The sequence below is a fragment of the Gobio gobio genome (genome assembly GCF_949357685.1).
Source record: "Gobio gobio genome assembly, chromosome: 11".
NCBI classification, from domain to species: domain Eukaryota; kingdom Metazoa; phylum Chordata; class Actinopteri; order Cypriniformes; family Gobionidae; genus Gobio; species Gobio gobio.
This window is the reverse complement of record NC_137104.1, coordinates 54,166,245-54,179,570: the sequence shown is the minus strand read 5'-3', so window position 1 is coordinate 54,179,570 and position 13,326 is coordinate 54,166,245. Positions and strand designations below refer to the sequence as shown.

Here is a 13,326-nt window from a genome sequence, read left to right as displayed (position 1 = left end):
CGGTGCGAAACTCTAAACCGTTACTGGAATCTTGAATGCTGAGTATAACATAAGATAAACGATTTAAATTGAAAGACAAAGTATAAATCTAAAGTTAATGGTTAACAAAATCATTTAACACCTTTTCATTTAATGGAGTCAGATGAAACAACAAGGTAAATACATACAAAAGAATGTGTTTAAATTGAACTGTTTTATTGTGTAAAAGGAAAGACAGCGATACGCAGAAACACCTTCTCCCTGCCATTGGACGCCGAGAATTGGACCAGTGGGCGGGGTTTTACAGGTGGTGACCCCGACGTGATCTTGTCAACATTGAGACAAGGAACGTCTTTCCAGCGCGAAATTCAGTTTACATGTAGCCTATACGGACCATGAGGTTTGAACTTCTCCTCTCTCTTCAAATGCTGTGGTAAGTAAACTTTATTTGCCTTTTAGAATTGTTGAGGGAAAGTTATTTACAACTCACACATATAGACACATTTCTAGAACGGAAATCCGATATTGTGTAAGAATTAGACGTGAAACATGACTTTTCAGGGAAATAACAGCAGCAGTGCAGATGAGGAAATAATGGCAATCTTAGGCGTACAATTACTCCTCATTCGATTAAGCGATAAAGGATTGAACCTGAAATGGAGTAACAACGAAATGATATCCTGGTATTCTGCTAAAGGCGCACAACTAAAATCTGAATCAAAATACAAGAAAATCCCCGCTGCAATTGTTTATTTGCTTCGTCGTAACGATCTCAAGACAATGGTCGAGAACGAACGAACGATAGCAAATATCAAAGAAATTGAAAGATTGCGATCTGACGAATTACAAAAGTTAAGATCAAAAGTCGAAGCGGTCTCATATGAGCAACTAGACTGGGCTAGACAGCGTGACGAAATGGCGACAAAAATCGATCAGTTACAAAGAAAACTTCAAACCGGCAGTAATCACATATCTGCTCTCGAAGATTGTTGTGATAATGCAGGATTTCCAGTGGCCGCAGTAAAACAAGCAGCACTGGATGAAACTTTTGAGCTAACTGCAGTGTTCATGCAAGGGCTTCAGCTATTAACTTCACTTGCGAGCTGGCTAGCAGCCTCTCAGCAAGGAGTTTAATAGTAAAACATCCAGATTGCAATGATCCTGTTTGTATTTTCAAATTTGTAATTGTATAACACATTGTGCGCATTGATTACACATTATGGTTGTTTGTGCTACAAGATACACATAGACTAGTCAAGTTTATTCTTTAAAACACATGATTGCTTTACTGTAAGTGATGAAACACTTAGGATAAAGGCTGTAGATGCAGCGCATTCTAGGCCATGTATCTTGTGTAAATTGGAATAACTTTAATACTGGAATTGTACAGCAATTTCAAGTTGCATGTGTCGATGCTGAATTTGTTTGTCTCCTATAGTGGAAGCTCTGCTATTTACAATATAGCTGTAGTAAACCATAAACAGGAACATAGAATTGCCATGTGGCTACAGTGTGAATTACAATTGCATTAACCATGAAAATGTCTTCATCACAACAGGACTCAATAACTCTGACCTTTGCTATTTCTAATTTGAGCAAGTTCTAATACTCTTCATTGGTTCAATTCCCAGTGCCAAAAAGGAGGGGAATTGTGCTGTTAAATGTGGCACAGATAATAGAAAACCAATTCATAGTTAAATGTGGCACAGATAATAGAAAACCAATTCATAACCAATTCATCCTTCACTCAAAATGACTGTAATGAAGTCTCAGATTGTGAAGGCTCGACTGGCAGAACAGTCTTAATTGTTAATACACAGAAACTACAGCAGCAATTAACTGTGTTTCTCTCTAAATTTGTTTCTCTTTAAATTTGTAATTTGTTTCTATCTCAGGATGACAATTGCAATTCCTTGGAGGACGGACGGCCAAAAGGCCCTCCTCCCCCCTGCATCTCAAAACTTGAGATGTGAGAGATGGGTGCGAATATCTTTATATATATTTGATGGGGTCAATCACACCTCACAATATGTCTACATGACCTCCCAGTGAAAAAACTGGAATTAAATTATGCAACACAGATTAATATTGATTAGATTCCACCCATCTCCAAAACATTAACACAGAACACACCCTACACTCACGACAACATCACCTGGAATAGACTAAATCTATTCAGGCTGAACACTACACATCATAAACGACAAAGATGACAGAGTCTAAAAGTGTTACTTCACTAAAGATCTATTGCTCATCTTTTCACACTAACAGATCCAGATAGCTACACACACACACACACACACACTCACACACACACACACACTCACACACACACACACTCACACACAATCACACTCACACACACACACACACGCACACACAGTCTGGTGCGCTATCCTTCTGGGGACTCACCATAGGCGTAATGGTTTTTATACTGTACAAACCGTATTTTCTATCCCCTTACACTGCCCCTGCCCCTAAACCTAACCCTCACAGGAGACATTCTGCATTTTTACATTTTCATAAAAACTCATTCTGAATGATTTATAAGCTTTTGTGCCCATGGGGACCTCAATTTAGGTGACACGAGTCCCCATGAGTCTGTCTACAGTCAGGTTGAAGTCCCCACCAGGCTAGAAAAACATGTACACACACGCACTCACACACACACACACACGCACACACACACGCACACACACATACACACTCACACACAAACACACACACACACACACACACACACACACACACACACACACACACACACACACACACACACACACACACACACACACACACACACACACACACTGTTACCAGGAAAACCAATTATTGTATGACTACACATATTTAGATCTACATTAATTACATTGGAAGATTCCTGAACAAACACAGTGGTTATTATATATATGCCTTCATAAATGTGATTGATTTGTTGTTTTTCTTTTATGATTTATTGATGCGTACCATTTTTTTTATGTATCAATTGCACTGAATTTTGCTACCTTTCCTTTGATCCACCCAGACCAAGTTTATCCAAATTCCACTACCATTCGCTCCATCGGTATGGTCGTTAAAGATCGGGTAATTAAATGGGACCACCTCACTGGTTATATGACTTTGAAGGGTACCGAGACCTTATTTACCAGCCACACTTGTTGTCAAGAAACTCACAATTATGTTGTCTGTACATGTAACACATTACAACCTTTCTCTCCCAATGATAACAAGCTTGTAAATGTTCAGTCGTTACATGGTCATTCGAATGCTGTTCAAGTGTCCCATACTCAGTGGTGCATCATCAGCGAGATGAACTCCTTCACATATGGGGGACTAACCTGCCCTGCCAATCATTCCTTTTGCTTGGAAGTGACAGAGGACTTTTCTATGGGTCAGATCAACATCCAGGATGCCACAGGACGCAGAGGTCGCCCTGTGGTGGGATGACACCTTTTATGAACATGGAACAAAGGCATTGATCGAAACGATGGACTTGGTACAGAAAGTTATTCTTCAAACCGAGTATCACCTCTCTCAAGCGCAAGTGGAAACAAACTTGGCGCGAAAGACTGCACAGATTCTGTCTAGCGCATCCACCAGATCGGCACAGAGTGCGTATTCCTGGTGGGTCTGGATACTTCGAGGATGTGCTGTTGGAAGCACACTCATCTTCATCTTCACGGTATTCCAATGCTGCTACTTCAGACACCTCATCAAATCTGTGAAAACATCCACCAACACGATCTTAGCCCTCAGCCCACTGCAGCTACCCACCTTGCAAAGACTGAAATGACACCGTCGAAACCTTGTGAATGGCTCACGGTGCCAAGAGGGACAAACTGTAAGGTGGTGCCGATCGGTCTGGGCCGAGAGATGCCATTCAGTCTGAACAGAGAAACCATGATTTCCCGGAAACAAAGGACTTTCCCAAAAATTACCATTCGAACACTTCCCCAAATACACAACAGCCCCACCCGAGACACATCACACTGAGACACACACACCACACATTCACACCCTGCACAGCACCCTCTGTATAACTCACTCTCACCCACACTGAAAACTCATTCAAAATCTATGCAACGTTAAATGTATACAATGTGTAACTATGCATGTTTAGTATCATTTGAAACGTATCAGTGCGTCTGGTAAAATGGTCTCATTCTCCTAATCATAATGCAAACCTCCAAGAAGTTATGTAAGTTGATAAAAATACTATGTCTCACCAAAAGGTGACCCCCCACAGATGATCTACTCAAGTGCCTCCTGTATGTAAATAAATGCCCTCCTTTGCAGATGTCTAGAACCCATTCAAACACAGATCCTGATTGCCCATTTGTGACCCCCCTGGATGAGGGACCAAAATCTAATTATAACCTCAAACACCACCATTTGTGGTCTTATTGAATTATCTGGGTATTTAAGGGAAGGTGATACAAGAATCGTGAAATCTGTATTGAGATTTCCCACACTGCTTGTGTGTAGTTTTTCATGACCAGGTAAAGATTTCTAGAATCCTTGATTCTTGAATTATTGTTTCTGTATATGATTGATTGATGCTTTTTTACTCTTTGAGTTGACTTTTGATTGATGTTTCTTACCTGGTTAATAAATCGTTATGCTTTAAACTTACTGCAACGCATTTTGTGTTATTAACTCAGTATTTCATGTTATAACCATAACAGTACGGATATCTGCTCAGGTTAGTTTAACACGGACTAAGACACGGTTTTGGTGAAGCTTAAAGAGCACACCGGATCGATGCTTTAGAGCTCCGACTAACACATTGGCACTAGGTAACGTATACTTGGACTGTAGAGGTTGATAGGCTAAACAAGTCTTTCCGTTTAGAACAATAGTAAATTGTTAGACCAATCTAAATAGGGCAACCTCAATTCCTGATTATTGCAATATTGTTCTAATTAACGTATACGTGGGAAACCACGGCATGATTATAGAAAGTTATCATCAGAATTAGCAAGTTGGTCGCTTGATTCTGTGATAATGGTCATGGCCTCTGATTAGAAACAGTTTTGCATTAATTAAGTGAATTCAGATCTAAGGGAACTGAATAAAAATATTCTGGAATGATCAACGTATTGCACGGGCGTCCAGAATATCAGTGTGTCGCCTCTGCCTAGATGACCAAGACTGACTAGTCCGTATCAGAGATCGTAAACCCGGCCGGTGCGAAACTCTAAACCGTTACTGGAATCTTGAATGCTGAGTATAACATAAGATAAACGATTTAAATTGAAAGACAAAGTATAAATCTAAAGTTAATGGTTAACAAAATCATTTAACACCTTTTCATTTAATGGAGTCAGATGAAACAACAAGGTAAATACATACAAAAGAATGTGTTTAAATTGAACTGTTTTATTGTGTAAAAGGAAAGACAGCGATACGCAGAAGCACCTTCTCCCTGCCATTGGACGCCGAGAATTGGACCAGTGGGCGGGGTTTTACACCCTGTTTTCAAGTCACCAAATGCAGATATACCAGTGATGATGTATCTTGTAAATCTATTGTTTTATCCCTTTCATGTTTGATGTCTTTTTAAAGGTCTCAGTGCGAATGGTAAAATGGTCTCAGTTTCACTGCAGTCACTAGTAGTATTAGAAAGATTGAAAACTAAATTCAGGAGTCTCTTCAAAGATATCTGATCCATTCCCCCAAAACCAGGTGTTTGTGTTGCAAATATTTACAAACCTTTTGTTCTAGTTGGAGTATTTAAGCGAGGGTAACCAAACTCTCAGGGGGAACATTCTGTAGTCAGAACCCCCCGTGTGGTGCTGTGTCTGTGTCTTTGAGACACTGACCCAAACTGCATGTAGATGTGCCAGACATGATGACTCTTTAAAATTATTTTCATATTGCTTTGCAAATGTGTTTTATGTTTTTACGCTGATCAGTTGTGTACCATGGATTCTGGTTTACTTATTTACTTTTCCGGTCTGGCCAAAATAAATGTTAATCTTGATTTATTCTGTATCTTTCTGAAATCATTATTTTAGTAGTGTCCGTGAGGAGTAAGTAGGAGTTACCGCAGATCTCTCTGCCAGGGCAGGCCATACTGGGAACTCCATAGCGGGAGCATTGAGCCATGCATGAGAGAAAACGTCTCGGTTACGTATGGTAACCCTCGTTCCCTGAAGGAGGGAACGGAGACGTACGTCGGTAATTACCGACGAATTGGGATCACTTCAGAGAGCCCCTATCAGCTTCGAGAACTTAAGAACAGGCCAATGAACAATTGGCGGGCGAGATTTGCATCTCGCGCTCCGCCCCGCGCAGCGGGTATAAACAGGAAGCGAGAGCAACGCACTGACGTTTTTCACTGAGGAGCCGAACCAGTGACTCGGCCTGCAGTGATGGAAGGAACTGTGGCGACGGGACGTACGTCTCCGTTCCCTCCTTCAGGGAACGAGGGTTACCATACGTAACCGAGACGTTCCCTTTCAGTCGGTCACTACGACGTACGTCGGTAATTACCGACGAATTGGGATCCCTATGGAAAGCGCCACAGTTACTACCACTACCAGCGCCCAGCGAGAGCCCCTCAGACCCCGTTCTGAAGCGGGCGGGGAGATTCACGCCAGGAGAGTCATACTGCTGTTCCGCAAGACCCATTCAGCAGACTTGATTGGATAACGCTGGGAAAGCGTGCCCGAAGGACGCTGCGGGAGCCACATCATGCCCAGAGGGAGTTACCATGTGGAAAGAATACGTATGGGCTGGCCGTGGGCAGCTCGACATACGAAGTCCCAGGGGAGGCCCCGGCCTAATGCAGGCGGGGGACGACACCGTACTGAGACGGCAGAGGAATTCTGCCAAGGGAAAGACACAAGCTCGCCGTAGGGAGCTGTACCGTGGAGAATACACGTATGGGACCGCCGAGTCACGACATACGGAACCCAGCCTGACACAAGTTCCACCAATGCATACGAGTGCCAGACCTGGCGTCGGACGCTCCGCAACATCCGACTGCCGAGGGGTGCGGAGGACTCAACAGGGTTCGCCAATCCTGGGGAACTCGACTGGAGAAAATAAGCGCACGTATCCGTTCCAGGGGAAGGGAATGGCGCAGCAAGCCGACACTAGAACGGGCACTTCAGTGAAGCTGACTATGGGAAGCGAGCACACAAGAAGCCACCGGCTCTACACGCAGGCTATAAAACCTAGCGAACGTGTTGGGGGTCGCCCAGCCCGCAGCTCTACAAATGTCTGTCAGCGAGGCGCCACGAGCCAGCGCCCAGGAAGAAGCTACACCCCTGGTGGAGTGAGCTCCAACCCCGAGCGGGCAGGGCACGTCTTGGGATTCATACGCCAAGACGATGGCATCCACTATCCAGTGGGCCATCCTCTGCTTGGAGACAGCCTTTCCCTTCTGCTGTCCTCCGTAACAGACGAAGAGCTGCTCTGAGGTCCTGAAGCTTTGCGTTCTGTCCACGTAAGTCCGGAGAGCACGGACGGGACAGAGCAAAGCTAGGGCTGGGTCTGCCTCCTCCGAAGGCAGCGCTTGCAGGCTCACCACTTGGTCCCGGAAGGGAGTAGTGGGAACCTTGGGCACATATCCAGGCCGGGGTCTCAGGGTCACCTGAGAATCACCCGGCCCGAATTCCAGGCACGATTCGTCGACCGAAAATGCCTGCAGGTCCCCTACCCTCTTAACTGAGGCCAATGCAATCAGGAGTATTGTCTTTAGAGACAAGATCTTAAGCTCTACTGACTGTAAAGGCTCGAAGGGCGCCCTCTGCAGTGCGGTCAGCACCAGAGTCAAGTCCCAAGAGGGTATAGAGGAAGGGCGAGGAGGATTTAGTCTCCTCGCTCCCCTCAGGAACCTGACGATCAGATCATGCTTGCCTAAGGACTCACCATTAACGAGGTCATGGCTTGCGGCGATAGCGGCAACATATACCTTGAGGGTGGAGGGAGACAGCCTTCGCTCCAACCCGTCTTGAAGAAAAGATAGCACAGATCCGATCGAACATTTCCGGGGGTCTTCTCGGCGAGAAGAGCACCAGTCGACGAAAAGGTTCCACTTCAACGCATATAGCCGTCTCGTAGAGGGGGCTCTGGCGGAAGCGATGGTGTCGACTACCGCTTGCGGTAGGTCACCTAGAACCTCCGCGTCCCGTTCAGGGACCAGACAAGGAGTTTCCAGAGGTCTGGACGCGGGTGCCATAGGGTGCCCCGTCTCTGAGACAGAAGGTCCTGCCTCAGAGGAATGGGCCAAGGAGGTGCTGTCGCGAGGAGCACTAGTTCCGGGAACCACGTCCTGTTGGGCCAGTACGGAGCTACCAAGAGGAGATGCTCCTCGTCCTCCCTGACCTTGCACAGTGTCTGTGCAAGAAGGCTCACTGGGGGAAACGCATATTTGCGCAGAGCCCGGGGCCAGCTGTGTGCCAGTGCATCCGTGCCGAGGGTCCCCTCGGACAGGGAATAAGCAACTGGCAGTGGGTCGTGTCGTGGGCGGCAAACAGATCGATCTGTGCGGCCCCAAAGCGACTCCAAATCAGCTGGACCACCTGGGGGTGGAGTCGCCACTCTCCGGGAAGCACTGGCAACCGCGACAGCTCGTCGGCCGCACGGTTGAGCAGGCCCGGAATGTGAATAGCACGAAGGGACCTCAGATGCTTCTGACTCCACAGGAGGAGATGGCGGGCAAGTTGGGACAAACGGCGGGAGCGTAGACCACCTTGTTTGTTGATGTACGCAACGGCCGTCCTGCTGTCCGTCCGGACCAGAACGTGCTTGTCTTTGAGCGACCCTTTGAGGCGGCTGAGAGCAAGACGAACCGCCAGCAACTCTAGGCAATTGATATGCCATTGCAGTTGGGGCCCCGTCCACAGACCCGATACTGCAAGCCCGTTGTACGTGGCACCCCAACCCGTGGGTGAGGCATCCGTGGAGACAACATGATGCCTGGACACTTGTTCTAGAGTCACTCCTGCCCGTAGAAACGAAGGGTCCGACCACGGGGTGAGGGTTTGGCGGCATCTCGGCGTCACTTGGACACAGAGGGACCCGCTGTGCCACGCCCATCTCGGGACTCGGTCGTGTAGCCAGTGCTGAAGCGGTCTCATATGGAGCAGCCCTAGCGGCGTTACTGCGGCTGCTGCTGCCATATGCCCCAGGAGCCTCTGAAAATGTTTCAGTGGAACCGCTGTACTGCGTTTGAGCGTACTCAAGCAGCTCAGCACCGACTGGACGCGCTCCTCTGTGAGGCGCGCAGTCATGGCGACCGAGTCGATCTCCATCCCGAGAAAAGAGATCCTCTGTACGGGACAGAGTTTGCTCTTCTCCCAGTTGACCCGAAGACCCAACTGGCTGAGGTGCCGGAGCACCATGTCCCTGTGTTCGCACAACTGCTCCCGCGACTGGGCAAGAATCAGCCAGTCGTCGAGATAGTTGAGGATGCGAACACCACGCTCTCTCATGGGAGCAATGGCCGCCTCCGCGACTTTCGTGAAGACACGGGGTGACAGGGACAGCCCGAAGGGCAGGACTTTGTACTGGTATGCCCGTCCGTCGAAAGCAAAGCGTAGAAACGGTCTGTGTCGAGGGAGAATCGAGACGTGAAAGTACGCGTCCTTCAGGTCGATCGCTGCAAACCAATCCTGGGGACGGATGCATCTGAAGATGCGTTTCTGGGTTAACATTCGGAACGGCATCCTGTGGAGGGAGCGGTTCAGGTAACGCAGGTCCAGGATCGGTCGTAACCCGCCACCTTTCTTGGGTACAATGAAGTACGGGCTGTAGAACCCGGACTTCATATCGGCTGGAGGGACCGGCTCTATCGCGTCCTTCGCCAATAGGACAGCGATCTCCGCCTGAAGCACGGGGGCGCCCTCCTTCGGTATAGATGTGAAGTGGACACCCCTGAACTTCGGGGGACGCCGGGCGAACTGAATCGCATAGCCGAGTCTGATGGTGTGGATGATCCAGCGAGACGGGCTGGGGAGCGCTAGCCAGGCCCCCAGAGACCGAGCAAGCGGGATCATCGGCACCACGGACGTACCCGGAGCGGGGCAGCGCAGCGGAACGCAGGGGGACGTCCTCGGCGACGGGCAGGCGGAGGTGCTGCAGCCGGCGGCTGGGTGGAGGCAGCAGCGGGCCGCCGGTGCAGGATATGTTTGATGGCCTCCATCTGCTTCTGGGCGGCCGAGAATTGCTGGGCGAAATTCTCGACCGCGTCGCCGAACAACCCGGCCGACGATATGGGGGAGTCCAGGAACCGGTTCTTGTCAGTCTCCCTCATGTCGGCCAGGTTGAGCCAGAGATGCCGTTCCTGGACCACTAAGGTGGACATCGCCTGACCCACGGAACGGGCGGTAACTTTCGTCGCCCGGAGGGCGAGGTCCGTCGCCGCCCGGAGCTCCCGGAGGAGCTCTGGGTCAGACCTACCCTCGTGCATGTCCATGAGTGCCTGGGCTTGGTGCACCTGGAGCAACGCCATGGCATGCAAGGCAGACGCGGCCTGTCCGCAGGACCTGTAGGCCTTCGCAGTCAGACTGGACGAAAACCTACAGGCTTTGGACGGGAGACGAGGATCACCACGCCACTCGGAGGCGGTCGCCGGACGCAGCTGCATCGCAACGGCGCGTTCGACTGGCGGGATCCTCTCGTAACCCTTGGCCTGTCCACCGTCAAGGGTAGTGAGGAGGGAGGAGCCTCCAGGTCTGTTTCTGGCACTGAAGGGTGTCGTCCACGACCTGGAAAGCTCCTCATGCACCTCCGGGAAGAATGGCACTGGGGCGGGACGCTGAGAACCAGCGCGACCCCCCCCCCCCAGGAACCAATCATCCAACCTAGAAGGTTCGGGACGTGGTGGAGGGTTCCACACAAGCCCGACCTTTTCGGCGGCCCGGGAAAGCATAGCCGTCAACTCAGGGTCCGACTCAGCCGTTGCCACTCTCCCAGAGGGAGGCAGTACAGCTGAATCCTCATCCTCTGAGGACTGGAACTCCCCCTCCGATGCTGCGATAGACATCTGCTCGTCCGCGGGCGCTCCGAAAGAGATGACTGGGCGCCCGTGGGCGGGACCAGCGATCTCTTCCGGTGGCGCCACCGGCAGCGGTGCTTGTGAGGGTTCAGGGACCTGCGTAGGGACACTAGGCGGGTTTGTCCTGAACGTAATCCTCAGGTCACCCCGGTCATCCGTCGAAGTAGGTCTATCCTGGTTAGGGATAGCTCTAGATCGAGGTATGGGGAGGGGGACTCCGCCTTCCCGGAGGTAGGTGAGTCTTGACCTAAGCACCGCAATAGTCATGTTCCCGCAGTGAGAACACGAGCTATTCACAAACGCTGCCTCAGCGTGCTGTAAGCCCAGGCACGTGATGCAGTGAGTGTGGCCGTCAGCGGGCGAGAGGGAACGACCGCATCCAGAAACGCACGGGTGGAATGACATCTTGAAAAAGACGCAGTGTCACACCCGTGTTGCTCTTTTTGTGAGGAAACGCTCTTTTAAGAGAGTGCTGAAGCACCCAGGGAAACCGCGGCAACACACAGGGAATAGTGCAGCCTGTGTTTGCACTCAATTCGGGAAACGCCCACCGAAACCAACAGGTTTGCTGTGATAACAGCAGTTGTTTCACTTGCAGCTGAGTTTGCGGTCCCGCTGGAGAATGCCGTCACACCAACACAACGTTCCTCTTCTAGAATTCTCTTGAATCGCTGAATGAATCAGGAAGCAGTCTGCTACTTCAAACGCCGTTCGGCTCCGAAGTGAATGACGTCAGTGCGTTGCTCTCGCTTCCTGTTTATACCCGCGGCGCGGGGCGGAGCGCGAGATGCAAATCTCGCACGCCAATTGTTCATTGGCCTGTTCTTAAGTTCTCGAAGCTGATAGGGGCTCTCTGAAGTGATCCCAATTCGTCGGTAATTACCGACGTACGTCGTAGTGACCGACTGAAAGGGAACCTGATTTCTGACTGTCACTGTTATTATAAGTTGCAGTTTCCGTGACACTAAAATTACACGTTTTGTTATGAGTAAACATGTGTGACTTAGCCTGGGAAAACCCAGACAACTTCCGGCAAATTTAGATTTGCTCTGCAAGTAGTCTGGCAAAGACCCCATTCAAACCCATTTCTAAACCCTAGAAATCGCGGCACCAATGAGAAACGTTGGGGCGGGCTTTACACGATGACGACAGCGCAGCCACGTTGAAGCAGATTTTCCGCTGCTGTGGAGCATCACTCGTTCGAATCAGCTATCGCGTCTGTTTTAAGCGATTTAAACTTTTCCTTTTCGTTAAAACCAGAGCAAAGAACAACACTCGAAGCCTTTATATCTAAAAAAGATGTTATCGCTGTCTTACCGACTGGATTCGGCAAAAGTCTGATACCAGCTTGGCCCTTTGGTGGCTAAACGAATGGGTCCTTAGCGAGAGTCCTCTGGTAGTGTTAATGTTTTACAAAATATAGTTTTAAGTCCTTTTCAGGAGTGAATGAAGTTGTTTAAAGCTAAAATCTGTGGTTTATTTATAAAGAGAGCGCTTTTTTTTTTAATTTGATCTGCCGTTTTCGGAGTTGTGAGTTCCAGTGGTTCAGCGGCGCTCAATCGATCATTGAGCCCGCAGAGAGGCGCCTTTCCTCGGCCAGTCCTTCTGCCGTCTGCTGCTGGCTCTGATGTCTCTGTAGTGGTTAAACCGTCTCGTCTTGTGTAGATCTAACGGCTGATCTTTGCTCTCATTAATCTATAATTTGTTCCTAGACAGATCGTTTTGTCTGAGGGGAAAGTGAAGTTTCATAACTTTATATTTTTAAGATATTAAACCTTACCGTTGTAGTCTCCTAGCGCTGACTTTGACTGAATTGCTTTATTTATTGTATAGCTTCTTACACCTTTTACTTATACTTTTATATTTGCTATTGATGATCACACATAAACTGACATTTAACAAAAAGAGACTGGGTTGTGTTTTGTGTCATATTTAATTTATTACAGTGATAATCATAGCCTATATTATGTGTGTGTGTTTTTTTTAAATGTAAACGAAAAGAGGCTGGGTTTTTTATATTTCGTTTTGTTATAAACATGCATTGAAGATAACATGCATTGCCTGCACTACATATACAAATATATACTGAGTGATACTGTCAAGAGCATAGTAGGCGGACTAGTTTCCTCCCGTCCTCGGGAGTTCATTCTCCGGAGTCAAACTTGGTAAGTCACGGACGCAAGTCAGAAGTTCGCGTACGAAATATGTCATAAAACACCACTGCCTCATTTCATAAAAAAATTAAAATTAAACATAATAATAATAATAGCCACACGAATGTGGTTCAGGCAACACGTAGCTAGGCCTACATTGATTATCTTATATATTTATAATAAAAC

General features: G+C 48.2%; 1 pseudogene across 1 annotated transcript; it reads left to right on the top strand.

The window, feature by feature from the left end:
- The first annotated feature begins 2,976 nt into the window (after positions 1-2,976).
- On the top strand, positions 2,977-5,103 carry LOC307133514 (annotated as a pseudogene). The gene has a single exon. The product of its transcript is annotated as an uncharacterized misc_RNA (transcript).
- The last annotated feature ends 8,223 nt before the right edge of the window (positions 5,104-13,326 follow it).